Raw genomic sequence first — 6533 nt, 5'->3', positions numbered from 1 at the left:
GAAGTTTTGCTTATATTTAACTGTCTTCAAGGAAGACACATGTCCCATTTCCCACCATGTATATAGAGTTAATTTTTGTATAACTTTTTTCTTCTCTTTCTGCCTCCCTTCACCAATCTCTCACAACAGCCACACACACACACACACATTATGTCCCACAGCTTTGAGCTTTCACATCACACATCGACCAGCTTGAGCTTTCACAGCACACACAGCACACACACACACACACCAGATGCTTTAAATAGTCCCACCACATGTATGCATATCCCTGAGGTTCTCATCACACACAAACCCTTGGATGTTCGTTCATATCACAAATATACAGATCCTTGAAACCCATCTCCTACCTATACATCCTTGAACAGTCACACCAAAATACCCACATGCATGCTCACACACACCCCTCTGAAATTGATCTCATGATACATGTGCATTTTTGTGCATTCACCTCACACGCGGACTCTTACATATTGAACACACGTGGGCCATTTGCCTGTTGTGCTCAGATCCATTCCCCACCCTCTCCCTGTCCTGTAGTGTGTGCATTGGGGTGGGGGGCACTCACCCCTGCAAATTACATTTCCCAAGCCTTGTCTGCTGGATTCCAGCGGGGTTTGGCTGGTAGAGGCATTGGTGAGAGACTGGAGGGCAGAGGGAGAGGCCAGGCTTTCCCCTCACTCTCTGCTCAGGGCTTCCCCAGTACCTCCTCCACGCTCCTCTTCAGCATGATAAGTCCTGTGGGATGGTCCAGGCTTCTGGTAACAAGACCTGCTTCCTCTGTCTCTCACCCTTAGGGGTGGGTGGTGATTTCTACTCCTGTTAATCCCTGGGTTGCCTCACCACCCCGTTTTCACTTTTCAGCCTTACTAGGACTTTTGTGACTAGTTCCCTGTATTAAATTTCTTCCCCTCTGCTACCTGCCATGGGCTCCTTTTTCCTGACCAATGCTCAGCCCACACCCACACCTTAGAAATTCTCTTCCCTTCCCTGCAGCCTTCCTTCTGATTGTGGTCTGGTCTTTGTTGGCTCATATCCTGCTACAAAGTAAGTGTTTGGTTGAATGAATGAGACGGTGACCTCCTCCCCTGTCCTGTTTCAGGGTTTTTCTGGGATAGAGCTGAAAGGGGGGCAGGGACCTCTTTAGCCCTCTCCAGATGATTGCAAACGGCAGCTGGGACAGTCTCCAGCCTCATGCTGGTCCCGGCCATCTCAGCCAGAGCCCATGTGGATGGTGGAGGGGGAGGGGGCCTCAAGTGTGCCGTGCCCTTAGGGGAACTTTCCAGGGTCCTCCTGTATGACCAGATTTGCACCAGTAGGCCAGATATGATTTCTGAAGCAAAGGGACTGTCATTGCTTGGGAGAAACAGAAAAGAATGTAGCAGAGGGGAGCAGGGGGGTGTCTCTTCCTAGAGATCCGAGTGTACTTGTGGTCTGAGCTCCTGAATTTAACTTGGGCCAGTTACTTTTTGCCTTAGCCTTCTGGCTTATGGAGTGTGGGCTCTCAGGAGGAAACATTTGAAAGAGGATACAGAGCCCAGAAAAAAAGAAATAACATGAACATTTTTGCATTTTTACATGGATTTGATGCAATTGAATACATTTTGCTTCAAGTAGGCAACTGTGCTAGATTCTCCCTGTAGCCCAGTGCCCTAAACTTAGGTGGTCCTGACAAGGTAAATAAGGGATAGCGGGGTTGTGTAAGTGTAAGAGGAGAGCAGAGAGCTGGAGATGTGAAGGGCGCATCATGCTGCATCTAGAAGGAGGCAGAGTTGGGACGCACATCCAGGTCTGCATGAGGCCGGGAAGCCAGGTGCACGAAAGGCCCCGGGGGGTACTGGAAGCAGTCGGTGGTGGGTGCCCACCTTGGGGTGTGTGGCGAGCTGCTGCTGTCTCGCACAGGAAGGCAGTGCTGGCTATGCAGCCACACACGCAGGTGAGCTTCCGTTTGCTAGAGCTGCCGTATAGCAATATACCAGGAATGGATCGGCTTTTACAAAGGCGCTTTATTAAGTTACAAGTTTACAGTTCCAAGGCCATGAAAATGTCCAAATTAAGGCATCAACAAGAGGACACCTTCACTTGAGAAAGGCCGATCACATCAGGGGTTCCTCTGTGAGCTGGGAAGGCCTGTAGCTGGCATCTCCTGCTCCTTGGCTCCCAGGCTGCATTGCTTTCAGCTTCTGATTCCAGTAGTTTTCTATGTCAGCTCTCCAAGTATCTCCAAATGCCTGAGTCTGGGCATTTACTCTCTGTGTTGGCTCTTTTAGGGACTCCAGTAAACTAATTAAAACCCACCTTGAATGGGTGGGGTCACATCTCCATGGAAACAACCTAATCAAAAGATCCCACCCAACAATAGTTGGGATCCCAGACAACAATAGGTCTGTCCCACAAGATTGGATTCAAAGAATGTGGCTTTCCTGGGGGCAGAGCAGTTTCAAACCAGCACAGAGAGGGAGGGAGTCGGTGGGCTACTTCCAGCTTCCCCCTGTACATTTGGGGATTGAGAGGCCAGAGATAGAAGGTCGGTCCCTTGTCTTGGGTTCACAGGGCAGGAGGCAAAGGTGAAGACCCCGGGACCCTGCCTGCTCCTGGGGGCCCTTGAGCTGAGCTCTCCCCTCCTGCCCTCCAGCGCCAGGTTCCTGAGCAGCCAGGGTGGCCCTGGCAATAGCAGCTCTTGTGGCCCTGGCAGGACTCCTTGGCCTTCTTAAGCCCCTTCCAGGAGATTGCCGGGCTCAGTGCGGACTGTGGAGGTGGGCAGAGCTGGCTTCTTTGCTTGGCTCTGCCCCTTTGCCCGGGATTACAAGATAATGCATATGAAGAAACATTAGCTCATCCAAGTTTATGGATTATGTGGAAATCAAATCGTGGTAATCTCCCCGGCCATCTGGTCTTGGCGCCGCCGGCCAGCGCGTCCCAGAGGCCTCCTCAAGCTCTCGGCGGGGCTGGGCCAGGCCAGGGTTTTCCAAGGGGCCCGCAAGGCCAGGCGGGTTCCTGGCCCCCGTATCAGAGAGGGCCGGGCCGGGCCGGGCAGGGCAGCTGCAGCCAGAGCGGTGATGTGGAAAGCTGTTCATTACCAGGAATTCTGCATCTGGACAGCCCACCTGTTTTTGTAATGAAAACTCAAACTTGCATTTTAGGAGGCTATACTAGGCACATTTCTGGGGTGTTGAAGGTGCAGGGGGGATCTTTCTGAAGACGAGAAACAAACATCTCCCATCCTCCTCAAAAAGTGTAGTCTGAGCAATGGAGTGTGTTTCTGCAACCCTGGGCCTCCCTTATCCCAGAAGGAGGGGAGTGAGATTTTCTGTATTTAGTCATTTGGGCTTTGCATTACTGGCCTGCAGGAAGCCCATAGCCCATTGAAGCCTTTTGTGGGGAAAAGAAGAGTAAAGGGGCAATATCATGTAGGGATTAGGCACATGGATTCTGCAGCCAGACTGCCAAGTGTGAACTCAGCTCTGCCACTTAGTAGCTATGTGACTTTAGACAAGTCACTTGACCTCTCTGTGCCTCAGTTCCTTATCTGTAAAATGTTAATACTAATAACCATGGGGTTATGTGACGATTAAATAAGAATGTCTATTTAAAGTCCTTGGAAGACTGCAGGACACCAGTGTCCGTGACTCCAGAGACTGTCCTGAGTGTGGGGTTGTAGCTAATATTTAGCTGGTACCAGTGGTGTTCTGGGAAAAGGCTCTCAGAGGGGGCAGGATGCTCTTTTATAGCATTGGCTGATTTCCATGATGGAAATATTCCCACGATGGCTGATTTCAAGCTATCACTGTGATATTATTGAATGCAGAGTTGGGAAGAAATGCGCATCATCAATTCTCAAGAGTAGGTATGAGAGGGCTCCATCCTATTCCTGGACCAGAACCCGCTAGTATGATAAGGCTGGTTAATGAATATTAAAACGTTTTTATACTGGCTGTAAAGAGCCAGTGCCCCAAGAGTCCTGCTCCTACCCTGTTAACCCTAGCCCCTCCTCTGTGACCCCCAGACCTCCCACTGATCCATTAACCAGAAAAGTTCTGAAGCTTGAAAAGGGCCGTCCGGGACCCTGCTGCAGTGATTTGGCCATATCAGTTCTGGCTGGTCAAGGCTGTGCCATACCAGTGCCCACGTTGTTTGAATGTCCTAGGTCAGCAGCCCAGGAGGTGCCAGCCACTAGGCTGAGCAACCCCGGCTTGGAGGCATGATGGTCGGCTCGGCACTGCCAGCCACTTCGTGGAGCCCCCTCCCCAGAGTGTTCCCCAGCACAGCCTGTGACCAAGGTGCAGCCTGCCCGTGTAGGTTGGACTGGAGCAACAGGGAGTGTGCATCTCTGTGAAAAGGGAATTTGCACATATCGGATCAAATGATTAAAACACATAACCCATGTGACCTATGTCACCAGCTTGGAATGCAAGAACCATCACATTTCTTTTATTTCCCTAATTAGTTGCTTGAGCAGTCTTTATTAGGCAGAAGCTCAAGATCACACTTTGGAGACTTTCTGCCCCATTGAATTGTTGGCTCAGCATAGAACTACTTCCAAATGCCAGGTGGAAAAACAACCAGAGCCTTCAGGGTCTGCCGGCTGGGGGTCTGGCTGGTGGCTGCTGCAGTGCCCCTGTTCGAGGCCCCCAGCTAACCAGGTGCTGAGGTGGCTGGGTCTTGGTGGCTTGATCTGAGCCTGGTGTGGCAGGACCCAGTCCCCTGGCTGCACCTCTGGAAGTGCCTATGGAGGTAGGCAGGTGCAGAAATGAGTGCGGTGGGCAGGGGCGGGCAATAGGGAGGGGTGGGGTCTGCAGTAAGTGGTATGCACATTCCTCCAGCCAGCTGTGGGAACGTGGGTCCTCGGTTGCCAGGTTATTTTCATGTTTTCAAAAGAAACAAGATGTATGTTGGATTTTATTATTGAGGCAAAATTTACACATAGTAAAATGCACACATTTGAATAACCACTGTCTCTATAATGATCAGGACCCTTCCCTTTACCCGGAAAGTTCCCTTGAGTTCCCTCCCAGTCAATAGCTACCTTCTTTCCCTTCCAGAGGTGACCACTCTTGACTTCTAGCTCCATACATTAGTTTTGTTTGACCTTGAACTTCCTATAAATAAAAGTTAACAGTATGCATTCTTTTGCATCTGGCTTCTATTGCTCAGCATAATATTCTTGATATTTATTTGTGTTGCAGGTATAAGTAGTTCATTTCTTTTCATTGCAGAAGAGTACTGTTTTATATGAAATGCCACACTTTGTTTATCCATTCTCCTGTTGAGAAACAATCGGATTGGTTTTACTTTTTGGCTCTTGTGAATAAAGCTGCTATACCTTCATGTACAAATATTTCTTGGACATCTGATGGATTTCTCACCTAGATACCTAGGTGAGGAACTGCTGGTCTATAAAAAAGGTATATGTAACTTTATTAGAAATGGACAGTTTTCCAAAACGGTTCTCCGTTTTATATTCTCACCAGTGATGAATGAGAGTTGCGGGCTCTACATCTTTGCTGGCAGATTTAACCATTCTGGTAGCTACGTAGTGGTTTTAATTTGCATTTGAAATTGACCACTATTTTTTTTTTTACATGGGCAGGCACCGGGAATCAAACCCATGTCTCCGGCATGGCATGTGAGAATTCTGCCTGCTGAGCCACTGTGGCCTTCCCCAATTGACCACTTTTACTTATACTTATTGGCAATTCAGTATCTTCTTTTGCAAAGTTTCTGTTCAATTCCTTACCCTCCTTTTAAATCAGAGATTATTATTATAATTATTATTTTTAGGAGTTCTTTATATATTCTGAATGTAGTTCTTTGTCAGATACATGTGCTGTGACTATTTTCTCCTAGTCTTTGGCTTGCCTTTTCACTTTCTTAATGATGGTAGAATTCATCAATGAAGCCATCTGGGTCTGAAATTTAATTTGGTGATGTTTTTAAACTACAAATTCAATTACTGTAACAGAATAGGATTTCAACTTTCTCCTTCTATCAGTTTCAGAAAGTGGAATTTTTCCATTTCCTCTAAGTTGTCAAATTTATGAGCATAAAGTTGTTCATAATATCCTCCTATTATCTTCTTTCTGATGCTATTATTATTTTTACTTTTTAAAATAATTTACTTTTAATTGTAGTAACATATACATAACATAAAAATAATTTTAACTATTTTAAGTAGACTGTTCTTTAACATCAAGTGCATTGACAATACTGTGTCTTTCTCCATTATCAATTTCTAGACTATTTCATCATCTTAAACCAAAATTCATACTCATTTAGCAGTAAGTCCCCATTGCCCGCTCCCCCACCCCTTTTAACCGCTATTCTGCTTTCTTTCTTTTTGAATTTACTTATTCTAAGTATTTCACATAAGAGAAATCATACAATATTTGCCCTTTTAAGTCTGCCTTATTTCACTCTACATGATATCCTCAAGGTTCATCCATGTTGTAGCATGTTCTTTTTATAGCTGCATAATACTCCATTTGTTTATTCATTCATTTGTTGATGAACACAAGGGCTGCTTCCATCTTTTG

This window comes from Tamandua tetradactyla, chromosome 12 (genome assembly GCF_023851605.1).
Source record: "Tamandua tetradactyla isolate mTamTet1 chromosome 12, mTamTet1.pri, whole genome shotgun sequence".
NCBI lineage: Eukaryota > Metazoa > Chordata > Mammalia > Pilosa > Myrmecophagidae > Tamandua > Tamandua tetradactyla.
This window is presented reverse-complemented; position numbering follows the sequence as displayed.